The sequence below is a fragment of the Lissotriton vulgaris genome, chromosome 2_2, assembly GCF_964263255.1.
Source record: "Lissotriton vulgaris chromosome 2_2, aLisVul1.2, whole genome shotgun sequence".
In the NCBI taxonomy this organism is placed as follows: domain Eukaryota; kingdom Metazoa; phylum Chordata; class Amphibia; order Caudata; family Salamandridae; genus Lissotriton; species Lissotriton vulgaris.
This window is the reverse complement of record NC_141688.1, coordinates 71,384,816-71,403,067: the sequence shown is the minus strand read 5'-3', so window position 1 is coordinate 71,403,067 and position 18,252 is coordinate 71,384,816.

Here is an 18,252-nt window from a genome sequence, read left to right as displayed (position 1 = left end):
CCAGTGGCCCTGGAGGTAGATGTATTAAAATACCAGACAGAGTCAGCGAGGGTGTGAATCCTATGAAGAATACGAGATTCTTGCAATTCGATATTGGTATTCCGGAAATGAGACAGGTTAGGTGATTTTTGTATATTATGGCAATACCCCCACCTTTCCCTGAGGTGCGATCCAGCCTCTGAATGGTGTAAACCAGGGGTAGAGCCTGGACAAGATCCGGCTCTGACCCAGGATTTAACCAAGTTTCTTCAGAAACAGGACCTCTGGCATTTCTTCCTCCAGAAGAACAGAGATTTCCACCACATGCTTAGGAAGTGACCTGCAATTTAGCAGGAACATTTTATATGAATTAATTGTACCTAAATTCAAATGTGGAGCAAATATTTTTTGTAGATGCCATTTACATAAGATAAAGAATGAATTGCTCATCATGTTCGTGTTGATATTTGTGACAGTCGATAAGCTACAATGATTAAAAATGTTAAAAAGAGAAAAAGATTAATAAAAAGTAATATATTTTTACACATTGGACTATGGTTAGACCGATTTGAGCCTATAGCTGACCATTAGGTAAATAGACATAGGTCTAACAGGAACATTTGTTTATGCAATTTGTTAATGTTTTTTTCCCATGGCTCCTGGACCTCAAAGTATGTTGAGGGGGTAACCTCTTTTGGATAATTCCTATAATTGAATGGGACCATTGGCATAGTAAATACAAAAAAATGTTGCAATTTTCTTCCCAGGAATTAGATAAAGTAGAAAATTCAAACTTTACATAATGCACTATAACAGTAGCAGAAAAACGTTTAAAGGAAATTATAAATGTTGAAAAGAAAGGCAATATATATGCAGAGAAGGGGGAATGTCTTAAACACAGATATTTGCTTTGGGTCTGGGTGCTTACCGCATAATGTTGGAAGTCGTCCATCTGACTAGACGTGATATTCATAAGTTGTGTGGGAAAGTTAGACATTTCCCAAAGAAGGTCAAATTCAGAAACTAAAAATCAACAGCATAGTGGAGAATGTTATCTCAGTGAAAAACAAATATTTGATATTTGTGATCTGCGATGACATGAAAGAATAAATAGTTTAATGCAGAAACATCACTGCCAGTGTTGTGTGCAGACTTCCTTAGTGCATTTAGGTACACCAATAACAATGGTCACAGAAGAGATGTTTTAAGCAAACCCGCTCCTGACTCACAGGAGAATCGTAGATTCCAGTTACTTGTTTGAATCTGTGCACAGTGTACATATATGGCAATAATCAAGGGCTTTTTGGGATGACACTTAAACTAGAGAATAGTAATAATTTTTATTAGTAGGAGATGTTAAGATAGATCACATACTTGGAATTTTAAAGGATTTTGGTGATGTGTTATATTCAAATTTGAGGAGTATACTTGGTTTTAAACATAACATTTGCTTTAAGGGTGGGGCTTGACCAGAAAAAATAAAATGAGGAATGTCTCTTTCAGCTTAAGGGATGATTTAGTAGATGGATTGGAACTAATGTTTGAATTGGGAATAATCTAACCTATGAAGTCATTACTCTGGTTGTCCCCCTTTGTGATAGTACACAAGAAGAATGGATAACTGAGAGTATTCAATGATCTCAGGAGTTTGAATAGAGAAATTTGGGTTTAGTAATATCCATGTGTTGATGATTTACTGATGACATTTGGGCGGGGGGTCAAAGTGTCTAGGTAAATTATTCCTGTTTAAGCATATCATCTAGTAGAATTGGAACGTGAATGAAGACATTTCTCTGTTTTCTTATCACCAGTTGGCACAGTCCAGTCCCTCAGAATATTGTTGAGGTAGGCATCTACTGATTAAGCATTTTAAAGATTTATGTTGAGGAACATGGAGAGTATCAAGTGGGCTGTTTCCTTCCAAGATAACACTCTGGTGGCAGTAAAAAAACAATAATGAACATACTAGATGTTAAGGGAGGTGCTGAGATGCTTATACTAAACAATAGTGAAGTAAACAAGGACAAATGTGACTTTGGAAAGAACAAATTTGAAAATCCTTGGCATGTGTTGTTAGTTCGAGGGATAGAGCTACACTCTCATTTGATAGATGCCTTTGTAGATGAGAGGACTACTAAAAAATGAAGAGGAAGTATTTTTTGGGGGCTTCTACTGTTAAAAGGTAGGAAGCAACCAGTAAACAAAGATCCTTAAGTGTTGCCCGGCGGTGTCGCCTCTTTAACCCACAAAAGTATTAATCAATGAAGAGGCAGGCGCTGGAGACTGGAAGGCTGGAAACACGGGTTTATTCTCTCCGGAGGAGAACACATCAGTTCAGACAGCAAGTATCGTCACGAGGTGCTCTAACTGCATCTCTGAGGCCTGGCCTCTTATACACGGATTTATTATTTTATTGCATAAAACACATCTCTGTCAACCTTTTGATGTACGGAAAGACATCCTCGGAATCCCCGCTTCAGGCCCGTTCCCACACACATTTACAGTTAAAGTCCCCACCCCGGTCACAACAGATGATGATTATCGCGCAGCTGGACATTCCGCCGATTCACGGAATGTGTGAGGTTGATCGGATCTCATGGGGTGGGGGCTTTGATCAGCTCAAGGATCCTTTGATGGGGGGGGGGTTTCCTACTGTACAGGAGGAAGGGGGCAATGACAGTATCCGCAGGGCCAGGTGGCGGCTTGGGAACGAGTGAGACAAACGGGCACAAAGGAAAGAGGGGTGTTATCAAGGGATCCGGGACCATGAAAGGGATGGAGGGAAGTGTCGCGCTGGGAACAGGATGGGGTTCCGAGGCAGAGCTGCGTGGAAGAGAGGTTTATGACCCAAGGCATGTGAGAGCGGGGGCTGTCAGCGTGCGGGGGATGTGTTTGTGAGGGCGAAGAGCCGTGCTAGAGGTCAGTGGCGCGCAGAGTGTGGTTCTGGCCAAGGCACCTAAAATGGCGGGTGTGCACAAAAAAGTGTGGCATCGAGGGAAAAGGCAAGATGGCGCAGATAATGTTTACCAAACCGTATTAATTTTCCATAGTCCTCCCTTTAACATTCACAAGACATCTTGCTGGCCCATTTCCTATTCACGTCTACTGTGGCAGTCATAAGTAAAGAAGTAGGAACCTAGGCGAAGGAACTATGCATAAACATTACATTTTGAATCTTTCATCTTAGGAGGCGAGCCCCTCGTTAAGCTCGTTGCAGGAGAGTCATAGTAATGCAATATCGGATAAAAAATGATTCTGTAGTGATAGCATTGGGTACATTTCACAGATGCTTATAGTCATTCGGAATATGAACTGATAGGTTATTACGTATGGAAGTTCATTTCATATCTGGTTGGAGCATAATCAATACAATGGTGGCTGGGAGAGAAATGAGACGTAGTAAGAACGATAATCAGGGGTGTCACTGTTCGAAGAGGAGGGGTGGTGCTTATTCCAGTGTCTTATTGTTCTAGACCATTATTAGTGAGTTCTCAGCGTTCTTTGTCGTCTTCTGTTGGCACTGTTGAGCACCGGCGGTGGAGCTATGCGTTCAGCTCTATTCCGGGTCCTGCGTTGCAGGGCATGACCTTTTCCTCGTTTTTCTGGTCAAAAAGGTCCTTTTTCGCCCTGTGTCCCAAGTGTTCTTTTCATGGGTACCTTAGACAGGGCACCCAAGTTTCATTTGTAGTTTGCAACAAAACCCTATTCAATCGGACTGCAGTCGTTGCTCTTTTTCGAGTCGATTGTCAAAGAGTTCAGGTGGAAGAAGGGGGTGTGTGGGTAGTCCTTGTGGTAGGTCAGGGGAAGAGGGGATGGAGCAGGGCCAGATCGGGAACAGACCAAGGGGACGGAAAATTTCAGGTAGGTGGGCCCATGACCGGGCTCAGAGGGCGGGGACTTTTCGGCACATGTTGATCATCGAGCAGGGGCATCAGGTCAGCCCCTTCCTTTCATTTTGTCGGAAACAGTGCCTCGTCCTGCGACTCCTTACTGTTGCGGTCCCGCCTTGGTCAATGTCGCAGGTGTTCCACGATCTGCAGTCAGGCCGCGTGCTCCCACATCCGGTCTTTCTCTCCTCCGACAGTGGTACCCTTAAATGAGTTTGAAAAGACAGTCTTTAGAGAACTGGCAGAGGAAGGTAATCACATAAGTCTATTTCTCTCCCAACTCCAAGCAACTGGGGAAACATCCGTTACATTGGGGTTTACAACCAACGTATAAATAATTGATGATAGGTTTGCTGGATTCCCTACAACTTTCCATCGTAACTATTTCTTTGGCGTTTGTTGGTATTACATTCATTGTCGTGGTACGAGGTCTGATACCTATTTATTGCATTTGTTTATTACAGTCACATCAGTTCCTCTGGCTGAGACCTTACTTTTCTAGTACGAGTCTTGCAAAGCTATACCGCTCTTCAGGGCTCTGCATTTTTACGAAAAAGTGCAACGTGCTATCACCATGGCCTGATAGATATCTTTCTGAGGGATGAACATAGGCTAAACAATTTTCCATTATGTCGATGCATCCTATTTTTCCGCTAAACATTTCACTTTCAACAGGGTTTACTGCACCAATTTCTTCATTTTGATCTAATCTTAACTTCGCAAACATCATTCTAATTTCTACATAGTCTTTTACAACCTAGCTACTTCATTAAAAACGGGGGGCTTGCGATAACTATTCAACTTATCCTTGGGGTGACCGGGGTCTTATGGAAAACGGCTAGGAACATAGCAGACTAGGGGAGGGACTATCGTCTTGCTTTGTGTCATAAGGGTGCTATCTAGCAGAAGGCTACAGTTCAGTTGGTATGCGTTTCAGGGACATTTCTCGAATTTCTAAACTTTGTAGCTCGTTCATCAAAAATTATTTCTAGGAACAACGGCTGGTCTGTGTCAGTTGTAAGCCAACCCATCTCTTACAGCCGGGGGGTGAGCCACATTTTTCAAACTCTCGTTCGGGGCAGCTGATACAAAACTGGGGGTGTTCAGGGGAGACGGGGATGTTTCGATCACTTTTACTGTTTGGGCATTGAGACAATTCGGGACGGGGAGGGTCGCGTTACCTGAGGCATTTTTATCATAAAAGCCACTGACATGTGGTTCCCTGATTACGGGTCATATTAGGGAACTTCAGTCGTCTTACCTGTCCTTTCTCTTCTGGCCAATCTAGTTTTTTTTTTTTTTATCAATATTTAGCAGAAAAGAGAGGTAGTAACATGGCATCAATGTGATTTTATTAAGACAAATTTTGTGCAAATACTTGCGGTATTTGGAGCCAATTGGGTGGTGCACCATGGATGGCGGTTCGCCAAGTAGGTGCCAGTCGTTATGAAGAGTGAGAGTGTGGAGGAGAGAGAGAGAGAGAGAGAGAGAGAGAGAGAGATGCAACAATAGGCTAAACAGTACACGTGAGACATGGAGAGTGGTCTTGTACTAGGATAGGCTATTCAGCGCATCACACAACATGAGACATTTACAGGTCGGTGTTAGAATTTAGAAAGCATGCAATTTGGGACGGACGAGCATTAGGCCGGGCACAAAGGGACATGTATTGAGCACAAGGCACCATTGTGTTGCACTTCTCGCACTCTCAGTCCTTTGCCTAGTTAAGTCAACGTTTCAGTCGCATAGAGAGCATTTTCTCATAGTTTCAGACATACGTGACATGTGCTCATTCACGCAACACGGGTTAGGGGTGATCGCGTCCCATCATATCATACAACAATTGGCTTGTTCGTTACAAGGGCAGTTCGGGGGTGTCCTTAGGTGCCACCTTGCAGCGTTAGTCCGCTTCGTGTATCCGACATGGCGTGGCTTCAGATCTTCATTATACCCCCGTCGTTATTCCAATGTAATCTGTAGAGGGGAAGGGAGAGGGGGACAGCATTCATGCATATCAAATATACGGGCACGAAAGTCCTTTACTTACCACATACTCGTCTTATCTCCTCGGGATGTAATCCCTGGGGCCTTGGTTTCTAAAGCCAGGGTGGGGGCGGGCAGTGTGATAAGGATGGCGAGCGATAAGTTGATCATGAGGGAGACGGTCCGAGTGTGGTATTATAGGTCGTGTAGGTCGTGTGTAAGGAAACGTTAGAGATCAGAGGCGTTTAATGCGAGGTACCTGGCTTGTAGAGGTATCTAGCTATCGGGATCCTTAAATCATTTCCAATGCTGTGATGTCCTAAGGCATACCGGCTCTTCGGCCAACCCTGTTCCCTAGTACCTTCGAGTGCCATACCCTTATAACATGTTATCGTTCATACCGCTTTACTTTACCCGTTCTCAAAAGTCGAGGTCCTTCCCCATGCGTTTTTTTCCTGAGCCAGCCGCACACTTGGTGGCAGCGTATCGTGCTTTAGATTCGATCATCAATCCGGGGCTGAGCAACCATTTTCTAGTAACCTTAAAAAGAGAACAAAACAGATCGCACAGAAAACCCTCCCGCTGATCCCACATTTACAAAAGTATACGATACCTGTTCATAGTTTGAAAAACCTTTATTTGCACAATTATTCAGCACGTATATATGAGAGTGTAATCGTATTCGGCCGGACACGGCGTTGGCTGAAGCGCGTAGAGTAGGGGCGGGGGAGCTATTTTGCAGTCTTTAAAAACATTTAAAAGCTTTTATTAGTTATTTGCAGGAAACTAAAAAACATCTATCAATAGTTGAGGGATCAGAGGGGCATTCATTTCATTATTGGAAGCGTAGTCAGATTAGTTGTAATCAAATTTCCTATATACATACCGTGGGCGTGTGTCATAAGCGACGTTATGTATCAGTTACAATAATATCATAATAAATCGTACATTGAAAACAACATTTTAACGGGATCCTTTTACATGTTCGCCAAGTGAACCCTCCCTCCTTTTCGTCAAGTGTACAAAGGATCATATACATATTTTCAGAACATCAAGTCTTATTAGCTAAAAACACCACGAGGCGTTCGTGAGTTCCTGTTGACACCGGCGCCATTTTGGGCGAGGCCGGGTTAGTCCGGAAACAGCATCAGGGACAAAATGTCTCCAACAACCGGCGGTTGGACCAGAGTCCCTTGCGGTAGTTCAAAAAGACTCGTGCTAACAGAAGGGGCAGGCAATGTGGACTATCAGTCAAAAGAAAAGGGGGAGGGAAGCAAATTTCCCCTACCGGGTCACGTTGAGGTTCAGCCGGAGCTTGCTCGAATTCGTTAGCCCACAGTCTTTCTGGATGGTTCAGACTGAAGCTGGCGCCGACACGAGAGCACCACCATCTTGTGGCTACGTCGTTAGTGATCAAAGCAGTCGTTCCCCACCGGAAGCCTGTTGGGGCCGAGGGCTCCTGGGACTCTTGTAGAATCTTCAAGGTCGTGGAGATGCTGTCGGAGGTGGGGACTCGTGCCCAGGTGGGCAAGCGTCCTAGCTACATAGACTTCTTGGGGCGAAAAAAGACGGAACTGTGCCGTGGGAGCAGGACATTCGGCTCGGGCGCTAGGGTGCAGCTGTGGTGCCTCCACCAGTACACTTGAGGGCAATCGTATGTCTTGTGCTGCGCAAGTAGGGGTGCTGGCCATTCTGTGTCCGGTGCTGCGCAAGTAGGGTGGCCGGCCATTCCATTCTCTGTGCTGCGCAAGTAGGGTGGCCAGCCATTCTATGTTCTGTGCTGCGCAGGTAGGGTCGTCGCCCGGCTGGAGGACTTCTGCGCCGGGCCGGGGCTGGGAAACCTCCACCTGGGGAGGCGAGGGGGGCTCGTTCGCGCCGCCTCCCTCTCCCAGCCCACCCTGCACCAATTTCAGCGGAGGTATTCGTGATGGCCGGACCAGAAGATACGAGGGAGGGGGTCATTTGGTTCCGCTCCCTCCCTACTCGTGGCCAGGGCCGCGGCGGTGAAGAACCAGGAATCCTAACCGCGGGACCATATGGGAGAAGAGGATGGGACGAGCCGGGCCCATGGTGCCTCCTGGACATCCCACCGGCGACCTCTGTGATCGCTGGTTGCCGGCAGGACTGCGCCCCACACGTGCTGAGTGTTTCACCTTCCGGATGGGCGTGACCGGCGACCTGTTGCATTGTGGGAACTTCCGGAAATATGTATTGTATTGCTCCTATTATTATGGTGTTATTTTACTGAAAATAAATCTTAAATTATATGACAGAGACTTGGCTTCCTTGCATCTTTTTACTACGAGAACCTTACTGCAGTGGGGGTAGGTATTTAGGCCTGGGTAATGGGGGGGTAGGGTGTCCACAAGAACAGTTTTCTTGAACGGGGGGTTGTCTATGCAAGCCTGTAATTGCTTTTGTCCCCAGAGTGGGGGCAGCAGAGAGTAATCAGTCCCTTTGCGCTCGAAGTTTGAGTTCATTAATGGAATGTGCACTAATCTGTACGAAATTACTCTGTGTGTTGTTTTTGTATGTTATCCAAAAGGGTGGCTTTTGTGTTCAGGAACAGTAGCGGTAGTACGGGGTTCGTCACCGGGTAACCTAGAGCTTGACTGGGTTTCCCGTCTTAGCGTTGTTCGTCCTATAAGAACTCAAACATGTCGCTGAAATCTGTCTGGCGAAATCTGTGCCATCGGGCGTAATCAAACGGGGTGGTTCTATCCGGCCTGTCCGTGTCAGTGTGAGTGTGATTCGTCTTTGTCTCACGCCTTTTCCCTTTCGGGCGGCCTGTTATTTCTGTCGGCCCTCTGCTCTTACCCGTGTTCAGTAGAGTCGGGCATTGGGCTTTCCTGTGTCCGGAATATTTACAAAAAGCACATTGGGTTTGCCCTAAGTCTGTTCGTTCTGTGCGTAGTGTCGGGGGATTACTTTCGAGTCGTTGTGTCTTGGGTTTGTCCTGTCGGTATACCCCTTTACCCTGTCGGTATACCCCTTTACACTGTTCCCTTCCTGTGTTTACTCCGCGGAACCGTGTCGCCGCTATCCCTTCCTTTGGCCTACCAGATGCGGAGGTATTTGTCTGTCGCGTTTCTTTATCTACTCTGACTTCGTCTCTTTTCTTTCGTTTCGTTGCATTGCTTCTTTGCGCCACATACCGAGGCTGTCGAGCATGATAGGCGTCGTCTTACTGTTACAAAGGGCTGTTTCTAACATTTCTATTTTATCTAGGTCGAAGGATCCTATCAGTGGCCACTGTTTCTCTTGGTTTTCTTTGGTATACTTATGCCACCGCTTACTATAGGCTATGGTAACTAATCCATATTTTGTGAACATGTCTTTATTAGGGGTGCCTTCCAGCGGAGCTAGATGGTCCACCTCTAATAAACGGTCCGGGTTGAACCAGCTACCAATCAGTGAGGAGAAGATAGGCATGACAGATCACTACGGGGACAAAGGTCCGTGTTACCTATCCTTCACTACCTGCAAAGACTAGACAGAATATTGCTATTCTACGTTGTTTGCAAATAGTGAATATCTCAAAAGCAAAATCTATTCTGACAATAAAACAGGGAGCTACCCTTACAATCAATCAATCAGTCAAAGAGTCAATCGATCAGTGGGGAGAATAAGTAGGCCCGCAAAGGTTTGCGTCACTTACCCTTTCACCATCTGCAAAGAGGAAATCTGTTCTTTCCTGTTTGTAGATAGAGAATCTCCAGAAAAACAATCCGCGAACGTTAGTTCGGGTTCAATCATTTAATCAGTGGGGGAGAAGGAAATCTCCAGAGAACAATCTTCAAACAATCAATCAGTGGGGGAGAAAAGTCTGCGTTACCTATCCTTCACTGCTTGCAAAGGGAGAGCCTATTGTTTCTCCGTTTGCAGACAGCGAATCTCCAAATGAATCAACAAAGAGTAATACTAGTATTTTCCAATCAATTAAACAATCATTTCGCAATTCGTCGTGTTTACACGACCTTACCCGGACCACATGGGCTGTTTCTCGTCTTCCGCGTCCAGCGCCCGATCGTCCTCCAATCTCCGATATTGCCACGGCACTCCTGAGGGTTCCCAGTCAGGACCGTAGATCACTCGAGAGAGGTCGATTCGGAACCAGTGAAGTTCGGATGATCGGCTGCCAGACGAGGGTCTATTGGGCATGAGCTCTCCCGACCGTTGCAGTTGTTCACTCTGTCGTCAGGACCTCTCCCACTGGATCCACGTGTCGCTGATGGGCCCCACGTTTGGGACGCCAATTGTTAAAAGGTAGGAAGCAACCAGTAAACAAAGATCCTTAAGTGTTGCCCGGCGGTGTCGCCTCTTTAACCCACAAAAATATTAATCAATGAAGAGGCAGGCGCTGGAGACTGGAAGGCTGGAAACACGGGTTTATTCTCTCCGGAGGAGAACACATCAGTTCAGACAGCAAGTATCGTCACGAGGTGCTCTAACTGCATCTCTGAGGCCTGGCCTCTTATACACGGATTTATTATTTTATTGCATAAAACACATCTCTGTCAACCTTTTGATGTACGGAAAGACATCCTCGGGATCCCCGCTTCAGGCCCGTTCCCACACACATTTACAGTTAAAGTCCCCACCCCGGTCACAACAGATGATGATTATCGCGCAGCTGGACATTCCGCCGATTCACGGAATGTGTGAGGTTGATCGGATCTCATGGGGTGGGGGCTTTGATCAGCTCAAGTATCCTTTGATGGGGGGGGGGTTTCCTACTGTACAGGAGGAAGGGGGCAATGACAGTATCCGCAGGGCCAGGTGGCGGCTTGGGAACGAGTGAGACAAACGGGCACAAAGGAAAGAGGGGTGTTATCAAGGGATGGAGGGAAGTGTCGCGCTGGGAACAGGATGGGGTTCCGAGGCAGAGCTGCGTGGAAGAGAGGTTTATGACCCAAGGCATGTGAGAGCGGGGGCTGTCAGCGTGCGGGGGATGTGTTTGTGAGGGCGAAGAGCCGTGCTAGAGGTCAGTGGCGCGCAGAGTGTGGTTCTGGCCAAGGCACCTAAAATGGCGGGTGTGCACGAAAAAGTGTGGCATCGAGGGAAAAGGCAAGATGGCGCAGATAATGTTTACCAAACCGTATTAATTTTCCACACTACCAGTTCTACTCCAGTTCACTCAAGACTTTGCCTCAAAGATGGAGAAGAACTAGGATGAAACACTAAAAATAAATTGCATCAAATAAAATGTTGAAAGCTTTTGACCCAAATGCTGTCTGTTATACTACCCCAAATGCCAGTAACTATGACGACGGTCTACGCTGGGGCTGTACTGTCACAGAATGGAGCTGAAAAAGAAAGGACCAGCCTTTTCTCTTAGAACACTATATCAGGCACAAATACCCTATTTTGCAATACAAAAGAGTTAATAGCATATAGAAAAATGTAAGAATTATTTATGGGGGGGGGCTTCATTTTTAGCAACTGACGCAAACCTTTTTTTATATCTTTAATGGGGATGTAGTGAGAGATTCTACACTGAAAAGTGCTAGATTAGAGGCAAAACATTCACAGTATAATTTTGAGGTAACTCACATCATGGAACATTAAAATGTAAGAGTTGACTATCGGTCAAAGTCACCCTTGTTTAGGAAGGAAACTCTAGGAGTACAAGATGATAAAAAATGCATGATAGTGGCAGTGGGTATTTGGCGGTTTTGGGGAGGAGGATTGTTTCAGTACCATGGAGGTAAATGAAGATTCGGTTGTTCAAGGTTGGCCATGCAAAATAATTTATCAGTGCATGTTGAATCATATGTTAAAGTGGCTGTGAAACTGTCTTTGGCAGGTGTAAATATTTGTGCGGGGATAAATAAATCATCCTTAAAGATTAAGAAACAGAATCATGGATCTAAGTCACAAGGGCCTCTTAGGACACTGATTAAACTTAGAATATGTTAAGATTTGTGTTGATCCAGAATGGGCAGTCAAATTTACTCCAAGGTCAGGAAATGTGTTACCTGTTCATCCAGTGATATACATTATAAAACTTTACACCAATGCTGTAACCAACCAGTGGTATTCCCTAAAGAAAACTTGGACAAAGTTAGTGCTAGGTCCATTTTAATCTTTGCCAAAGACAGATATGAGGCAGTATTGGTGGATTTTTATAGTACATGGTAAGAAGATCAATTAGTGAATGAGCTAATCACCAAATCTATCATAAAATCTTTTGAAAAATTAGCACGGTTTCCCTGCTAAATAGCATAAGAAAATTTGTTTTGAGAAAATATTAACGTCCCTTCAGGAGGGCAATATTAAGCATCATAGGATTGCTCTTTATCAACCTCAAGCAAATGGGCTTGCAGAGCACATGGTTAGAGTGTTGAGATTATACAGTCAGCAAAGCTAGAGAGAATTGACATAGAAGAAAAAGGAGTAGCATCTTGTGGTTCCATTTCACTCCTATGCATTCTCCATGGTCCAAGTCCATATGCAGTTCAGAGAAGTGGGACACCATTATCCAAATTATGTCTTGCATGGTTGATAAATATCATAAGTCTCAAAAGGTAGTGCATTTGGTAACATTCAAGATTGTGATTAACCCATTGATCGAATGTCCCAAGGAAACGTTAAGAAAGTATCATGGTTGCAGGATGTGAGAGACCAGGAGAAAACTAGGTTTATATGACAAATCTGTGTAACCCAACTAAAGGAGCATCAAATTACAGACCCCCTGTGAGTTTGGAGACAATGAGCCTGCTATCAAGTTTCTTGTTAAGGAGTGGTAGAAGACAAAGCATATTGTCAAGATACAGCTGGATAAAGGAAAAAGGGGAAATGGATATGAGTGGTGAAAGATTCATACACACAAACAGAAAAAGTGCCAGAAGACACAGAATTTCTTGTTGCTATGTTACAGAGTAGAGTAATGTCTCCATCCTTTTGGTCGAGAATTTGTATCCAGTCTATACTACTATTATAAAGAGAGAACACAAACCTTTGAGCCAGGTAAACTACAAAAGTAATGCACCAATCACTACACCCAATACACCATTTGAAAGGGGAAATATGGCAGAAGGACATAGGCTATAGATATGTACACCATATACATTAAAAAAGCAAAAACGCCAAAAGTGGTAAAGTAGTCCCTTGGGGGCGTGGTCGTGGGCTTCTCAAACAACAAATGTGGGCGTTTACAGGGCCGTGCCAAGTGCAAATAAACATAGGCCAAGCGACTTCACAACACACTTACATATGCACACAGAGCGAAAATGCGCTTTCACTGAATTTAGAACGCACAATATGCAGACAGAGCAGAAATTCGCTTTCAATGAATTTCTAACAAACATTTGGAAATCCCAACACATACAGCGGAAATGCGCTTTCAATGAATTTAAATTCACACATACAGTGCGGTAACACTAATATACAAAAATAGCAGAGGTGCGCGCTATAAGAAATATACACACATTCGTTGCTGTTACCCAGACAACATTGACGCCTTCGCATTAAAAACCGGGCGGGCCTTCCATCGACGAGGAGTGTCAAATGACGCCACACAGGGGGCAGGATTAATCGCATACTACACCAAACACAACACACTAAAGAAACACACACGACTTCGGCTTACCAAAAAAAAAGTCTTTAACCATTGGCCATTGACCAACGACGTCACATGGGGGTAAACACGAACAAAAAAAGCTGACATTTCTTAACGGAGAAACACAACCGACTGCGCATTTACGAGACTTTCCTCACATCTTGCGGACAAGATAAAACGCTTACAATAAGACATACGAATAACGAAAATAACACAACTGCCCATAATCACTCAAGCACTGCCAGGACTTCACCACACAATTGACAAAACGAAAGGGAAACTTCTTTGAAGGGATACAAAAATGAACACATGGAAAGAGCCTTCGAAAGAAAAAAAAACATTAAACAGGTGACACAACACTTTCCTCACATCTTGCGGACAACACAAAACGCGGAAAACAATACATACGAATTAAAAAATAACACAAGTGGGCCAAATCGGTTGAACAAGGCCAGGACTTGCACAGACAACTCTTCTGTGGGGCGGTCGGGGGCCCTGAAGCAGCCTTTTGCTCCCAGACAACGTCGGGACGGGCTGCTAGTTCTAATATATAATAGAAGTTTGTCATTTGTGTCCTAAGCTATGTAAAAGGTTCATTATTATGTGAGTCATGGGTTTGTGTTTGTTTTTGTAAAGTTATATATTTTCTGCTTATTATCTTGCCTTTCTATATGTTTCTTGTTTCTTTTTTGTCCAAAACTAAAGAGCTGTGGTAATGGGCTGCACTCATGCTTTGTCATGAAATCTTCTTTAGACAAGGAATCTTTACTACATGGGTTGTGGTCAGGGGCATGGCTTGGTCAGTAAGACTGGGGGGGGGGGGGTGTAAGCTTGAGATATCCCAACAATCGCTCTCGCATATCTTGTTAAAAGTAGCAGGACACTTGGCAGGCTTAAGAGGCAGTGGAAAGAGAGATGAGTGTGGATTGTTAGGGGTGCTTAAAACACAATAGTTTTCAAACTAACCAAGTTTTAAGGCAGAGACTAGAGAGATAGAGAGTGTGTGCTTTTGTCAGTGTGGGCATGTAAAAATCTAGAGTGAAATCCGACAGACTCCTCACAATACATGGCTGAAAGCATCTGTACCCAACTATTTGCTGCAAAATATATTTATTAGGGGGGTGTAACACCCCAAACACCCACCCCTGAAACTATGCCCCTTGTTGTGGTGTAAGGTGGAATGATCGCTATTGAATGTCCGCAGTGTTCTCTCTGCCTATTTTCCTATATGGTTCTGCTTGTGATGGGCTGCGCACAATAAGGAAACTATCTCATGAATTCTTCTGTGCGGCTAGTCTTCCTTATTACCACACCAACTCACCAGACCCCAAGAAGACTCTTATCATTATGGACCTGACATCTTTTTGATTGGTCAAAAAACCTGTCAATGGCCAGGAACTGAAGAAAGAATTCCCTCCCTGGTTCCCTAATTAATGATAATAGATCTGTGCTGGCTTATAGCTCTGATATTCATGACCTAATTTCAGAAGCGAAGATTGATGTTTTAGTAGTTACTAACCTTGATTGGATAATGCAATGTGCCTATTTTTCAATCTTTTGATACCAGTTTGCTATTTTATCTTGAACTGTGCTGGACGTAGAAGGCCTGTTTTAGATCTCGGCAGGTGGGTTACTCCATCACAACAGGCCCAGAGTTTTTGAAGTGGAATAGCCTTAATATGCAACTCAGGTCTCAAGTCTGTAAGATGAATAACAGTGACTGCTACTTCTTTTGAACATTTAGCCACCAAATCGTTGTTAAGCCAGTGAAGTGGTTGCTTGGTAAGGCTAATACTCCCACCACCATGCAAAACTAGCTCTTTGTCAGGCTAACATTGTGTCTATAATATTAAACACTAGGCAACGATCAGGTTCAGATGGATGCTATAATCAGGCTAGTATGGTATAACTACTCACCATCATGGTGTCCTTTAATGATAATATGTGTATCGTCTCCTTTTGGACTTGCTCTTCAGGGTGATAAAAAAACATTTCTATTATACTAATAGTGGCATGCTCCATCATCAGGGTTACTTTATTGCAAACACCAACATTGTTTTTCTGTGTTGTCTACCCCTTAGCAGCCCAGAACCAAGATGGAAGTTAATAGTAATAGAACACCACTTGGCTCAAAAAAAGTAAAGCTCCCACACCAATTTTATATTAAGCCCAATGTTTATATTAAGCCCAAAACACCAAAAATTGGGTCAATCATGGTAGAGTTATAGTGTATTGAAGTAACACTTTCATTCAGCATGGCTGCTCCATTCTGTATTTAATTAATGAACATTCCTGCACAGTCCTCACAAGTGCACTTCCTATTTACTTTCTTTGGCTTTATGATAGGCATTGTGGGTTCGTATAAAGGAAAGCCGCCCTCTCATACAAAGAACTGACAGGTTGTACAACTGCAGCTGAGAAAATCAACACAATAAACCTTCCTGCTTTAAAAGAAGGACAGGCACTAAGAAACCTGTTTCTCAATGTGCAGAGTCAAAGTACCAGCACCTGTTTCTCAATGTGCAGAGTCAAATACCAGAAGTACCTAACAGAGATATGTGAAAAAGTGGATTTTCTAGAGCCAGAATGAATTCATGACTTTGAACAATCTCTAGACACAACCTAAAGGTTCATCTGCCTTTGCAGCTGAACATTTGGACCATACACTAGTGTTAATGTGACCTGCAGGAAAGTGATTAATAAAGGCATCTTCAACCTATGGTTTCGAGATCTGAGGTATGGTAGCAACAGATTTATGGGAAACCCTATGAGAGTTCATGTTTGTACCCTTTTTGTTAAAGCCCACTCATTCAAAAGGTCATATTCTGGACTGGATATAATGCAGAGACTCAACATTTGCATGGTTTGACCATGCCACGTTTTATTTTTATTCCATAGGCGACATCTACAATTCACTTAAAACTTCACTTATAATCCAGCAATACATTGGATGATCTGAAGTCAGGATTATGTCCCAATAAAGGAAATGAAACAGGCTTTCTGGAACTGCATGCACCCTTCCTGGAAAGGTGTTACTTGAGCTATCTGTGCCTGGGAAGGTGAATAGTGTGGTAAACTTTTCAGCAAGCTGTTTTGACTGTATAATAGAAAGTCTAGAGTTTGCTTAATTTAGGACGCATCCTATGCCTTGCTCGGCAGGTGTGGAGTTCCCCATGGTTCCTGTCCTTGACCTCAGCCATTTAACATCTGTAGGAGATTGGAATATTAGGCGAGAGAGAGAGGTCAAATGTTTGATGTGAGGTCTATCTGACCACCCACTAGACATAAAAAAAGAATTCGTAGAGTTTATATGGTTTCTACGTTTCTACAAAGAATCCTTGGAACACTATTAGCAGCTTGGTCCAAGTAGCTATTCCATTATCAGAGAAAGGCCATGTGGTATGTGTGCAAAATAGAGTATCGTTAATATGTAAAAAGCTCAAGTGTCCATATCAAGTTACTTAAAAAATATAATTTATTAAAACAAATCAAGTCACACTTAGCCATCACTCTTCTCCAATCAGCTCCTTCAGGACACGCGCTCATCTCAGCACCATCAGCACCCAGGCTCCCTGGGCCGAGTTTCTCCCAGAGAGCGTAACCACTTACGGCAAAACTACAAAACAGCATCTACTGAGGAGATGGCTCTAAATGTCCCTGCGGACTGCGACTATTCACTCCAAAACTAAGTGTTGGGAATAACGTCCAAGACACTACTAGAAACAGTTTGCTACATTGTTCTGGTGGGCAGCTAGGATTTCGTCTTCACAGGGAAGAACGAAAACTGGCTGTTCTCTTTAATTACAAAAAGGTTCTGTCTCTTCAAATGCTCAAAGATGTTTTTTTGTAGCATAAACAAGTTTACTATTGGTGGTCATGGCTCAGCCAATCCAAATAAAATTCTCACACCTCCCATTCTTAGGTTTCAGACAACGTGGTGCACTGTCTGCTCCCAGGACTGTGCTTTTGGCCCGCAATCTTTCCAAAGACCCAGGGCTCCTGCAAGGAAGATGGCGGGACATTGTCTCGGTGTTAGGAACACTTATCTGCTTTCAAAGTCAACCAAACCTAGTTGAACCCTCTCAGCTGCTGCCCGCCAGGATTTGCAGTAGGCATCCCTCAGGGAAGTAAAACAGCACAGTCATTGGCCGAAACTCTGACAGGACAATATTGTTACCGAGTCTATTCAGGAACAAATACCCGTGGAGAAGTGTGGCTCACGGTGTAGAGCAGGCAGACCCGGAAGCTGAGGTCAGACCCGGGACCAGGGTTCAATTCCCGACGCAGCAGGGTCTTGAGCTCAAATGTCCACGGACTCGATAATTCTCGCTTCGGTGCCTGCTCTAATCATGGGTTCTCACTCTGCAACTCTGGGCATTAAGCTTGCTTAATCTCCACAACGGCCCCCCTGCGGCGGGATGCCTGGTTTTCACCTTGGGGATGCCCTGTAGGGGCTATCTCACAGGGAAAAGCCAGGACGGGTTCCCAAGGCAAGCGCCGGGAAACCTCCGCGTAGCTGTGCGCTCAATAAATGCAATAATAATAATAATAACCCACTGACAGTCCCAAGCAACTTCCCCAGTCCCATCTGTAGTGTCCAGCCCGAAATCAACGTAATTACACCATCCTGTTCAAAGCATGAGCTAAACTATGAAATGGATGCTGGAGAGCAGAGTAATTAATTATGAGGTATAAAGTGTAATGTGATTGTCATGGAATACAGAGAGTAGGGAGTTTATCGCATCTTATAATTGTTATGGGCGTACAGAATAACAGGAATACAAAATGACTACTGACTACTGATCTTTTGAGCCCAGGCCTATCTATTTGTTGTACATTTGA